The sequence below is a fragment of the Candoia aspera genome, chromosome 2 (assembly GCF_035149785.1).
Source record: "Candoia aspera isolate rCanAsp1 chromosome 2, rCanAsp1.hap2, whole genome shotgun sequence".
Classification (NCBI taxonomy): Eukaryota; Metazoa; Chordata; class Lepidosauria; order Squamata; family Boidae; genus Candoia; species Candoia aspera.
Genome location: NC_086154.1, coordinates 66,512,313 through 66,526,053, shown reverse-complemented (window position 1 = coordinate 66,526,053; position 13,741 = coordinate 66,512,313). Strand labels below are relative to the sequence as shown.

The following is a 13,741-nucleotide window of genomic DNA, read 5'->3' as shown; positions in this document are numbered from 1 at the left end:
TCTTCTCTAATGTATGCTGCGAACAAATCCTTAAAGAATATATAAAGAAAGGCTCTTTAATCCTTTTTGCGCTGTGCCTTTAAAACAATTTGGAGTTCAGTTCCCCTAATCTCTGAGCTGATAGGGCTTGTGATGTAAAGGGCAACAGATGGAGAAAAATTCTTATATGAGTAATCTAAGGAATAAATTTACAGAACTTCCTTTTATTCGTGGCAATCAGGATAGCTTATTCAAATGGAAATCTTCTGCCTTTTCTTCATTGCTGAGTAATAGTAGTTTAAATAGAACCCAATTTATATTTTCAAAAGAAACTAAGTAGTTTTGCCAAAATTTTGAAACTTTTTCATTTTGCAAATGTGTTATACACCTGCCCCAATGTTATATGATGTTCCTCAATTATCTCCCTCACACTGTTCCTGTAGAAACAGGAATTCCTGTTGAAACACAAATTATGAAACGGAGATATCTCTGAGACATCTTGATAGCTACCTATCAGTTGATACTATTCTGTTAAATGAATTTATATTGATTGAGCTCAATCAAGCTACTGGGCAGAGTAGCTCTATCCATAGGAAGGAGGGCTTTGAGTGTTAACAATGCCACGCTAGCTGTGGCTGGCAGGAGAAATCATTCATCTCTTCTTTCTCTTTCAAGATGGTTCTTTTCTTGACCAAGCTTCCCTTCCATTGTAAGTAATAGGAAAGAAGATAATTAGACCAGCTAAATTGCTGGTTTAAATCCCACTGTGAGTTGAAGTTTTGGGAAGGGTTGGGCAGGAGTCTGTTAGATCTTCACCCCCTCCCTTTCTATCCTTGTCCAACCCCCACCCCACCCCCACACGCATCCTTTCAATATCAGGATTTCACAGTCTTGAGGGAGGGAAATCACAATATTATATAGCCTAAGAAAACTCTAACATTAGAAATCAACCACCTTTTCAGGCACCATTGGGGTATCTTGTGTGATGGCCCCAAATCTTGCATGATTTCAAAAAATCATCTCAAATTTGGTGAGATATTTTGAGAGATTAATTAAATCTTATGAGATATGGCCATCTCACAAAATAATTTTGATTGAGTTCTTAGGCAATGAATAACCTAAGCAATGACATAGAGAAATACTACTAAATTTCTTGTGTCTTTGATTCCTTGTACTTTTTCTTCTGTAATTTTCTAGACAATACTCTAATTCAAATCTCCTGGTAATTTTCATCTTCCTTCATATATTCTGTTTCTAATAGAAATATTCCAGAATATGATTTTAAGTGGGTTTTTTAAATCATCTACCTTCTCTTCCATGATTGTAACTGATTCCTTAATCATTAGACTTGTTTTCATGAATTGTATTTTTTCTTCCTTTATTAGAGTCCCCCAATGGGAGGAGATGGGCAGGCACAAATTTAATTAATTAATTCACCACAAAGAGTGGGGATTGGGAAGGGCTCTCTTTCTATAGCTTCTGCTGAACTTGGGTAATCCTGTCATTATATGATTTACATTCCAATCAGAAGATTTTTGAGCTCTAGGCAGATGATTTCCACTTCTTTTGCTTCCTGTCTTTTTTTATATTTACCAGGAATTCATTTTATCAATAATGTTACTTATCTTATTTTCATTATTTTGGTTGTCCACCAAATAATTAATTGTTTAATTTCCTAATATTCTTTGTATATTATTTCCCATTTTTCTTTCTTTCATACCCATTCAAATTATTCTCAATGCCTTCCATTCATCACCATAACACTTTCACTTAATTATCCCTCAATGGCAAGCCACTTAAATTCATATAATGAATGTATTCATTTGGCAAACAATATCTCTTCGTTATTTATTTATTTATTTATTTATTTATTTATAAATTTATTCACTGCCCATCTCTCCCCAACAGGGGGACTCTGGGTGGCTTACAATAAAACAAAATTAAAATATAAAACCATTACAATTAAAAATACAATAAAAATATAAATATAATAAAATCTGCATGGCGAAGAGATCTTAATCAGACCTTCAGTGCGGTAGGTCCCTCCGGATCACTTCATGGCGCTAGCCATCCCCAGGTATAATTATTTGCCCTCCCATTCCAAGCCTGCCTACAAAACCAGGTCTTTAATCTTTTGTGGAAGTCCAGGACCAAGGGGGCTTGTCTCACCTCTGGGGGAAGGATGTTCCAAAGGGCGGGAGCTACAGCAGAGAAGGCACACTTCTGAGACCCTGCCAGATGAAATTCTTTTACAGACGGGGCCCGTAGCATGCCCCCTCTGCACGATCAGGTGGGACGGTTGATGTAATGGGGAAGAGGTGGTCCCTCAGGTAATCTGGCCCCATGCCATGTAGGGCTTTAAAGGTGATAACCAACACCTTGAATTGGACCTGGAAGCAAACTGGGACCCAATGCAGCTCACGCAACAAAGGTGTTATGTGTGCAAATTTTGGAGCACCCAAGATTGTCCGCACAGCCGCATTCTGGACCAGCTGTAGCTTCCGGATATTTTTCAAGGGTAGCCCCATGTAGAGCGCATTACAGTAATCTATATAATGATGAAATATGATTAAATATAAATAATTAAGTCATCCACTTGGCTTACTTTCATTAATCACTTCACCAGTTAATAGGTCTCTTAATTTATACATGTAATCTAATTGCAAATCCATCAAATGCAAAACATTATGAATGAGTCACGCAAGAACCTTCACTCTGGGTTCTTCTACATTACCATTTCTTTCACTCTCCAGTCACCCTAAAGCAGTCTGAAAATTAATTTCCAGTTATTTTCACTGCAGCTGCTCAGGAAAGAAAGGAATAAGCTGACTCTTATGTCCCTGGCCAAGTCTCCTAGTCCATGGATCAGCTGCCCAAATTGGAGAGGTGGCAGGCCAAAGGGCAGAGGAAGCTTTTTAACTGCCTGGATCAGCTCAAATACTGTAGCTGACAGCCTGAACAGTTGACAGGCATGGGGACACTGCCCAAGATGGCTCTCTTTCTGCTGCTTCACCCCATCTTTCAGCTATAGTTTGAGCTGCCTGTGATCACAGTTTACCACTCTTCTAAACCTATGTACAAAAGAAGCCCAAACAACTACTGACAGGGCAGGGCAGAGAGCAACACTCACATCTGCTTCACGGGGAAGCCTTTACCATCAATACCACCACTGGTTAGCTTTACTTGTGCCGATCCATAACAGTGAGCCAGGGGTTGGCTCAGAAGGGAGGGGTGACATGTCAGGCTGATCCCACCCCTTGGAGTTCCCCTGATAGCATGCCACTGACAAAATGGTTGGTGAAGCAGATCAGATTGTACCCATGGTAAAACTGTGTCTATTTATTGGCTGCTTAAGGAGGAAAGTGTTGCTTTAATACTGGAACAGCTAAGGAGAACTTAAGGCCATCTGGGGTATGGGCCGGGGATGAGACGAAGGCACTATCATGGGAACAGTTATCAGGGCATATTTGTGCCATGGTTAGATACAAATGGGAAAAGGTCCATCATCTGTTTCACCATCTCTCTGGCATGGATTAGCAGGTGTCCAAAGCACCAGCCTGATCGTTTTGCTTTGCTTTATTTTCCCTATGTCTTCAAAATATTTCATTTTACCTTTTGCAGTTCTCATTAGATAATAATTGATTCGTGAAAGGTATATAATCTTTTCTTAAAAACAACATAGTCTTCATATGTGAAAGGTAATTTCAAAATATTTTAGGCTACAATCTTAGAAAAACTTGCTCAGAAACAGTCTTTTCCCTTGTCTCAGTACAACTTGGGAAAGCAGCTGGGGAGCATGCATTGGCCTAGAAGAGTCCTGCATGCTATTTTTACAAAGTATGTACATGCATTACATACATGCAAGTTGAACATATATGCAGGGCTTTCTAATGCTGATATGTTGGTCAGGAACATCCATAGGGAGATCAAAAAAGTCAAAATGGTGGCTATGCCCATTCATCAAAATGGGTGGAGGTTGTTCACACAAGTGCAGGTACCATCTTGACTGTTTTTACTTCTCGCAGGATGCACCTGCCATGGGTACTTATAAGGATCATCTGGTCCCACAAAATATCACAGACAAAGCTCTAAAAATAGTAAAGTTAATAGCTTTTCCTGAAGAAAGAAAAACAGAACTTACTCAGTTGAGCAGCAATCCTGACTGAGTTTCCTAGATGGAAAGAATATTTCTTCCCCTCAACCCTGGAAATTCCCTTCTTTGAGACATTTTTTTGTTGTTGTTTATTCGTTTAGTCGCTTCCGACTCTTCATGACTTCATGGACCAGCCCACGCCAGAGCTTCCTGTCGGTCGTCAACACCCCCAGCTCCCCCAGGGACGAGTCCGTCACCTCTAGAATATCATCCATCCATCTTGCCCTTGGTCGGCCCCTCTTCCCTTTGCCTTCCACTCTCCCTAGCATCAGCATCTTCTCCAGGGGGTCCTCTCTTCTCATTATGTGGCCAAAGTATTTCAGTTTTGCCTTTAATATCGTTCCCTCAAGTGAGCAGTCTGGCTTTATTTCCTGGAGGATGGACTGGTTTGATCTTCTTGCAGTCCAAGGCACTCTCAGAATTTTCCTCCAACACCACAGTTCAAAAGCATCGATCTTCCTTCGCTCAGCCTTCCTTATGGTCCAGCTCTCGCAGCCATATGTTACTACTGGGAATACCATTGCTTTAACTATGCGGACCTTTGTTGTCAGTGTGATGTCTCTGCTCTTAACTATTTTATCGAGATTTGTCATTGCTCTTCTCCCAAGGATTAAGCGTCTTCTGATTTCCTGACTGCAGCCAGCATCTGCAGTAATCTTTGCTCCTAGGAATACAAAGTCTTTCACTGCTTCTACATTTTCTCCCTCTATTTGCCAGTTATCAATCAAGCTGGTTGCCATAATCTTGGTTTTTTTGAGGTTTAGCTGCAAACCAGCTTTTGCACTTTCTTCTTTCACCTTCATCATAAGGCTCCTCAGTTCCTCTTCGCTTTCAGCCATCAAAGTGGTATCATCTGCATATCTGAGATTGTTAATGTTTCTTCCAGAGATTTTAACTCCAGCCTCGGATTCCTCAAGGCCAGCTTGTCGCATGATGTGTTCTGCATACAAGTTGAATAGGTAGGGTGAGAGTATACAGCCCTGCCGTACTCCTTTCCCAATCTTAAACCAGTCTGTTGTTCTGTGGTCTGTTCTTACTGTTGCTACATGGTCGTTTACAGATTCTTCAGGAGGCAGACAAGATGACTTGGTATCCCCGTACCACTAAGAACTTGCCACAATTTGTTATGGTCCACACAGTCAAAGGCTTTAGAATAGTCAATAAAACAGAAATAGATGTTTTTCTGAAACTCCCTGGCTTTTTCCATTATCCAGCGGATATTGGCAATTTGGTCTCTAGTTCCTCTGCCTTTTCTAAACCCAGCTTGTACATATGGCAATTCTCGCTCCATGAACTGCTGAAGTCTACCTTGCAGGATCTTGAGCATTACCTTACTGGCATGTGAAATGAGTGCCACTGTTCGATAGTTTGAACATTCTTTAGTGTTTCCCTTTTTTGGTATGGGGATATAAATTGTTTTTTTCCAATCTGATGGCCATTCTTGTGTTTTCCAAATTTGCTGGCATGTAGCATGCATTACCTTGACAGCATCATCTTGCAAGATTTTGAACAGTTCAGCTGGGATGCCGTCGTCTCCTGCTGCCTTGTTATTAGCAATGCTTCTTAAGGCCCATTCAACCTCACTCTTCAGGATGTCTGGCTCTAGCTCACTGACCACACCATCAAAGCTATCCCCGATATTGTTATCCTTCCTATACAGGTCTTCCGTATATTCTTGATCTCTTCTTCTTCTGTTAGGTCCTTGCCATCTTTGTTTTTGATCATACCCATTTTTGCCTGGAATTTACCTCCAATGTTTCTAATTTTCTGGAAGAGGTCTCTTGTCCTTCCTATTCTATTGTCTTCTTCCACTTCCGCGCATTGCTTGTTTAAAAATAATTCCTTATCTCTTCTGGCTAACCTCTGGAATTTTGCATTTAATTGGGATATCTCCCCCTATCACTGTTGCCTTTTGCTTTTCTTCTTTCTTGGGCTACTCTAGTGTCTCAGCAGACAGCCATTTTGCCTTCTTGGTTTTCTCTTTCTTTGGGATGCATTTTGTTGCCGCCTCTTGGACAATGTTGCGGACTTCTGTCCAGAGTTCTTCCGGGACCCTATCTACTAAGTCCAGTTCCTTAAATCTATTCTTCACCTCCACTGCATATTTCTTAGGAATATTAGCGAGCTCATATCTAGCTGATCTGTGGGTCTTCCCTAATCTCTTTAGTCTGATCCTAAATTGTGCAAGAAGTAGTTCGTGATCTGAACTACAGTCAGCTCCAGGCCTTGTTTTTACCGACTGTACAGATGTCCGCCACCTTTGGCTGCAAAGGATGTAATCAATCTGATTTCGGAGTTGTCCATCTGATGAAGTCCATGTATAAAGCCGTCTCTTAGGTTGTTGGAAGAGAGTGTTTGTTATGCTGAGTGAATTGTCTTGGCAAAATTCTATCAGCCTATGTCCTGCTTCATTTTGTTCTCCCAGGCCATACTTACCTGTAATTCGAGGTGTCATTTGACTGCCCACCTTAGCATTCCAGTCTCCTGTGATGAAAATAACATCTCTTTTAGGTGTGTTGTCCAGTAGGTGCTGCAGATCCTCATAGAACTGCTCTACTTCAGCTTCTTCAGCATTTGTGGTTGGGGCGTATATTTGGATCACTGTGATGTTAGATGGCTTGCTCTGAATTCGAATTGAGATCATTCTGTCGTTTTTGGGGTTGTATCCAAGCACTGCTTTAGCCACTTTACTATTAATTATGAAGACTACTCCATTTCTTCTGTGGTCCTCTTGTCCACAGTAGTAGATCTGGTGGTCATTTGATGTGAAGTGGCCCATTCCAGTCCATTTCAGTTCACTGACGCCCAGAATGTCTATCTTTAATCTTGACATCTCACCAATAACCACATCCAATTTGCCCTGGCTCATAGATCTTACATTCCAGGTTCCAATGGTGTGTTGATCCTTAGAACATCGGATTCGCCATTCACCACCAGCACCGTCGGCCGCTAGCCGTCCTTTCGGCTTTGAGCTAGCTGCGTCATCACGTCTGGGGCTAGTTGAACTCATCCTCTGTTCCTCCCCAGTAGCATTTTGACCATCTTCCGACCTGGGGGTCTCATCTTCCGATGGTATACCGACATATCTCTGGTTGTACTGATCCATTTAGTTTTCACGGCAAGAATACTGGGGTGGGTTGCCATTACCTTCCCCAGGGATCGCATTTAGTCTGACCTCTCTGTCATGACCTTCCCATCTTGGGTGGCCCTTCACCGTTTAGCTCATGGCATCATTGAGGTGCTCAAGCTCCAGCACCACGACAAGGTAACGATCCTTTGCTGAAGTTGAGACATTTAGTACAATGAAAAAAGCAAAGGCAAGCTTTCACTTCAGAATGGCCAATCTGGATTTAGGAATTATGTCAGCTGTCAGAAAAATGATCACCATTTTCCTTTCTCCTTCTTGGGCTGAGATGGGGCTGAGAAGGATAATTTTTAGAATAAAAATAAAAATATGATGCAGCATATTCAGTTTCAGCCCAAGAGAGACAGGATCTCTCAGTGATTATCCTAAACACAGGATGTGATGAGTGTGGCTTTTGAAATGATTTATTATTCCAGTGTCTCAAGGTTTAGGACTTTCCTCACTTGTCCCTAGGCATGGCACAAACATGCCCTGGCAACCTCCTTTTTTCTGCTTTGTTCCCATGGAGTTGCCTTCATCTCACCCCAACCCACAAGTGATTTCTAAATGTATCTTCCCTCCTTATTCTGACACCCTCTAAGGACAGCTTCAAGAGATACAAAATCTCTTAGGCTTTGTCACCTATTACCTTGAAGGAAAGTCAGGTGCCTGTAGTGAGTGGGAACAGAGGGCAGAGAGGTAGGAAGGATATCAGCCATGGGGACTGCAAATTTCACAGTTTTCTGCCATTTAAAGGATGGATGAATAGCACTTCAGCTGAACATTGGGGAAAGGCACTTAGTCTTTTTCTTTCTTATTCAAATCCAACTCTATATCATAGTAAAAAAGGTATATCTGCATTTGTGTGTGTATAAATAGAATCAGCAGGAGAGCCAGTTTGGTGTAGGAGTTAAGGCACCAGACTAGAAACTGGGAGACTGTGAGTTCTAGTGCCACCTGAGGCACAAAGCCCACTGGGTGGCCTTGGGCCAGTCCCTCTCTCTCAGCCCTAGGAAGGAGGCAATGGCAAACCACTTCCGAAATCTTGCCAAGAAAACTGCAGGGATTTGTCTAGGTAGTCGCCAGAAGTCAACCCTGATTTGAAGGCACAAAAAAAAAAAAGGTGGCTTTCAGCTCCGAATGAGATAAAGCAACTATTTTTGTATTTCCTTGCTGTTTGTATTTAGAAAAGTTACTGATACAATGCCCTGGTTTCAATACATTTTGGTTGGGTGTTACTTTTCACCTGGCTTTTTCCAGACCAGAGAAGGTGGGAGGAGATGGGGGAGAGAACAGTTGGAAGATATAATGCTTGTGGGCCATTTGGGATTTGATATTCCTTACATGGATCCCAATTAATTCAAAGGGTGACAACTAGTAGAGCAAGTATAGATGGCATACTCTAAGAAATGAAATTTGTGTATTGGGGAGAACTCCCTGACCTCAACATTTAATTTGTACTATAGATTCTGTACTAGCTATGGGGAAAGCTACAGAGTGTTCTGGTTTGGTCTGGTTCATGAAAAACATTGTTACATTTTTTTTCTAGGACGTGGTATTGCTTGATGTTGACAAAATGTGGTGAGCAGCCCATTTAGAAGGGCAAAGGAGCAAGAGCACAGCTCTACCACAGCTCAGAAGCAGGGCAGACTAAGCACAGACTGGGCACCTCCCCTTGCCAGGCGAGCTGACCAGGAAAGCAGCAACACCCCATTCAGGAAGCTGTCAGTGAGGGTGTTGTCTCACCAGCCCTGCCTTCTGCTACATAATTTGCCCCTCACCTTACTTGCTAAAGAACTGAACAAATACTTTGATGTTTTATTTAAATAACATCCCAGGGAAGCTGCCATCACAGTGGCTGGGTTTTAGGAAACCCAGTTTAGTTTAAGCTTAAAAAATACTTGGATAATTTGTAACGTACCATGGTGTGGGCGCCCAGGCATTCTTAGCCTTTATATAAACCATAGTATGACTTAATTGCTTGAGTTATGCCATAATGATTTGTTAAGCCAAGTTTAAGGTTTAGCAACCTTAAACCTGGCTTTTTGTGAAGCTGCCAACTGATCCTCATTATTCTGGGGAAAAAATCTCACTCCATTAGGAAACTAGTTTGGAGGTCTCATATTGACTATGGCGGTCACTAACAGCAACCTCACTCATGCATATCAAAACTGTTTCCAGCTTTCCTAGACTCTGAAACAATTTAATTCTTTTCAGAGGAGTTCTGAAGGCTTCTGAAATATTGAGGGTGGTTAACCATTAATTTTGGATTAATATAGTAGCTACATGAATATTACCTCTTTAAAATGAGAAAAGAAAGAAGAAAGAGAAAGAGAGAGAGAGAGAGAGAGAGAGAAAACAAACTTTTACCTAGATCATATGTAGTAGTAATATTTTCAGTTCATTTCTTGAAGTACATTCCTTCCATAACCAAAACGATGCAATCCACAATGCCTGTGGGAATCTCAGGTTTACAGGACTGTAAAAAATAGTTACGTTTAGGGGGAAAAAAACAAGGCATCACAGAATGCACGCTGAACCTTGTAGAAGTGGAAAAGAAAGAACAGATGGAGGCAGGAATGGAATGGATTGCCTAGAACCCTGAACCAAAGTCCCAGTATTGTTGCAGAGTAAGAAACCCTCTTCAGGGTTCCAGCCAATCAGTTAAGCCAAGGCTAGGCTGACCAGTCCATCCTGTCATTTTAATATAAATGTCCATTTTGTCCCATTTCCTAAAAAAACTTACTTAAACATTTGAAAGTTCCCGCGAACCTGTCAGAATGCAGTCTGACTTTGAGTGGAAGGAGGGGGAGCTCAGCAGAAATGGCGGGAAAAAAGCCGCAGAGCTCAACCTGGGGGGAAACCTAAAAAGAAAAAAACAGGATCAGCTGATAGGCGGTGATCAAAGGGTGAGCCGATTGGCTCCTGCCTTGAAACGGCGGGAAGAAAAGAACGCAAAAGCACAGCCAGAGGAGGAATGGCTTGTCGGGGACAACCGTTCACTAGACTCTCCAGCCCAGCCTTGCCTTGCCTCTCGCAAACAAAGGAATCCAAAGATTCCCAGCCCAAGAAAACTGGAGAAGTTCCTGCCTGCTGATCCAGCCCATCACCCAGCCCTGCCCTGTTTTGCCATCCCAATGTCCTGTTTTTAACCCTGTCCCATTTTGCCATCCCAATGTCCCATTTCTGTCTCAAGGAAGTATGGTCAGCCTTACCAGGGCACAAGAACAAACAGCACAATGACAGCTCGTCCTCAAGTTCTCTAATCAAGAACATCTTATCAACAAATATGCAGATATAGTACCAAAGGGATGGAAAATACACATCAGTATAAAAATGCATAGCAAACATACAGTTCATTTGAAAAGGACTGATTTAGGTCATTGGCCAGGCATTAAACCTCAATGAAAGATTTTTTTCCTCCCTTCTTAGCACAGGTTCATTCAATCCACATTGTTGAGGCAGCTGTCAAAGTCTGAGGAAGAGAGGCCTTAAGAAAAATCTTCCATCCTTCTTTTCTGGGGTACATTAAAATAATACGGTACCCTTCCAAATATATTTAACTGTGTTTTTAAAGCTGGTTCTCATCAGTTCTTGTGTTAATGTAATGTAATTGCATCTCCTTGGAACTAACTCAGCTCAAAATTTGCTCCATTCTTCTGGTGACAATTCATGCCATCCCTCTAGTTTACTTTCTTTCACATTTATCTTTTCAGTCTGAATTCCTGTTTCATAAAGGTAAATGAGCAAAACAGCTCTTAAGACAGGGTGGAGTAATTCAGAATGTAACCAAGGCGGAAGAGAAGCTCTAAGCAGTTTCACTCCAGACTCCAGTTTTCCATGAAATTCTGACCCTGATCTATTGCTACAGAGCCCTAACATGCTACAAGTTACAGCACCATGAGAGCTGTGCCGCAAAAGGGAGAAAACTGACCAATTTATACAAAACATAAATACACACCCACACACACATAATGCATATATATTCATGTGTGGTGGGGAGATGAGAAGGGAGTACAGGATTCATTTGCTCAAATGAGAGTGACCCTTGCAATCAGGCAAAGCCAAGTATCTCTTGGAAGAGTGCAGGAGAGAGATCTTGGAAAAGATAACCTTACTCCCACAGCTTTCTCCATCTCATTAGGCCAATTCAGACATTATTCTACTCGGAGTGCTCAACATAAGAGCACTTCAGATAATTCCATCCCTCACTGGCATCCTTGTGATATTGGCTCCTTGCAGACTTCCCACATTCAGCATGATTATCTGCAGGGAGAAAATCTACAGCTTCTGTGCAAGTCAGGAGACTGCATTATGCATTATCGGTTTCTTGGCTCATGTGGAATCTTACACATAGACAGCACACTGTTTGTAGGCTTTTTCCCTGAAAAAAGTCACAGTGAACATACAATGCCTGCAGGGAGCCAAGATTATCTGAGCATTTATTGTTCCAGGTATATGAACATCTAAATGGAGTTTTTGCTTTCTGTCTCTCATGGTAGCAATTGTATGATAACGTTTGTGGGCTATCTGCGTAGATGGTTGGCTTCATGGCTTTTTTTAAAAAATGGAAATACTAGTAAAGTAATTTCTTCTGCTTCTCCTTGCCATCAAATTCCATATATTCAGGAAGGGCTTTTCATTATGCCTTACAACCTCCTGTTGAATTATGAATATTCTTCATAATAAGATACCTTTTTACTGCACTTTGCAGCATATTCAGTCAGGAAAAAAAAGCAAAACAAAAAGTCATGATGAGTGTGTGTATGATTTTAAAGGCATGAGGCTTGAAAACCCCAACAATGATTTCTGTGAAATGTCATGCACTTTTCATAACAATGTAGCTTTCATGTGAATTTCATCCAACTTAAAGGACTGTAGCTTAAAAAGATCAATTTCTATGCAATTTATCAAGAAACTGATTGTAGCTTTTAAAAATATATCAGCTTCTATGAAATTTGGCAGCCTTCATCTGTTTACAATAATCTAGCCTTCCTGCAAATTTTACTCCATACTAGAGAAAAATTGAAATGTTAAACCAGAAGTACAAAATCTTTGCACTGATTCTATGAAACCTGTCATATTTTTTCCTTCATAACTATCTACCTACCCTGCAGATTTGGTCTTGATTAAAAAGAAGCATTATACCCATTTAAACATTGGTGTTTTCACATGCTTAATAATGAAAACCATTAGCTCTGTTTTTCCGAATCTTCTTCTGGAAGTTATTCTTTTGAATAACCCAGAGCTGATAAATTCTGGAATTCCAGATCCAGCTTTCAGAATGAATCAGGTGGTCTCCGTACATCCCTACTTAGTTGTTAGTAGTCCAACTAATTTATAAGTTGTAGTTAGTACATTCTAATACATTGCTCCTTTTGAAGCTACAAGACCATCTCTACTTTCACTCCACCCCAGTATTTTTCTTCTACTGTTTCTTTCCAATGGTGAGTTGATTGTTGTCTTTTAGTTCAAGACTGATAATAAAGAATGTCCTAATTGTTATTTCCTTACTCTGAACAGAAAATACATTTTAAATTTCATTCCAATTCATCCTAGTCACAAGATCTATGAAAAGACTCTTTGCAGTTAGAGTTATGTATGGGGAGGCTCCATTCAGACCTTCCCAGGAATATAGACAAATTACAGATGTAGTCATGAGCTTTTCCATGACGTTCATATCTCTAGATAGGTATGAGTCAACGTTCTAGTTCATATGATTATCCAACTGTTTCTGCACAATTTTTTCTGCAGTGGAAATACAATCCATACATCTCATTAACACCCTCTTCCATTATCCTAAAATCAGCAGATTAAAAGTTAGAAACTGAGAGAAAAACTGATAGATTTGTCCATCTCTGTTCACCATAACCAGTACACCCCTGTGAAAAGGAAAAGTGGGGATTAAACAACAGCAAATTTAATGCTATATTTGCCGAACATAGAAATGCATTTTCTTCTATTGTTTATCTTCCCTGGCTACTCTTACCCAACTGCATTCTAGCCAGTACTAAGGGGGAAACAACCATCCTGGTGATATACTGTATATTCCATTAGCTTTTAACCGCATCAGATCCACACTAGGTTTTACTAGTAACCACAGTGATGTGGTGTCTCTGAACCTATACAGTGATATGTGGTTGAACTATCAGTGTGTGAGTGTGTGTGTAGTAGTAGTAGTAGTGGTGGTGGTGGTGGTGGTAGCAGCAGCAGCAGCAGCAATGTTGTGTCTTGGGAATTTTTAAGGAAATTATTGAAATCCCTGTAAATAATTACCCAGATGTCCACAAAACAAAGTCTAAGATCTGTTTTAAGCTATTGAGGAAGGATCTCCCACTTTGCATGTGAATTGTCTTGTGTCCAATCTTTGGCATATTCGGTTAAAATAATCTTGTGGCAGAAGATTAGAAGGTCTTTCTTTTCACCCGAGACTCCTAAATTTCTCTATTTGAGAATAAGTCTCTCCCTAATATCCTGAAAGAGAA

The 13,741-nt window shown here is 40.8% G+C and overlaps 1 protein-coding gene across 1 annotated transcript in view; it reads left to right on the top strand.

Moving 5' to 3' along the window:
• HRH2 (histamine receptor H2) overlaps positions 1–13,741 on the top strand; it is a 53,090-nt gene that overhangs the window by 17,542 nt on the left and 21,807 nt on the right. The gene's annotated exons all lie outside the window — the stretch shown is intronic.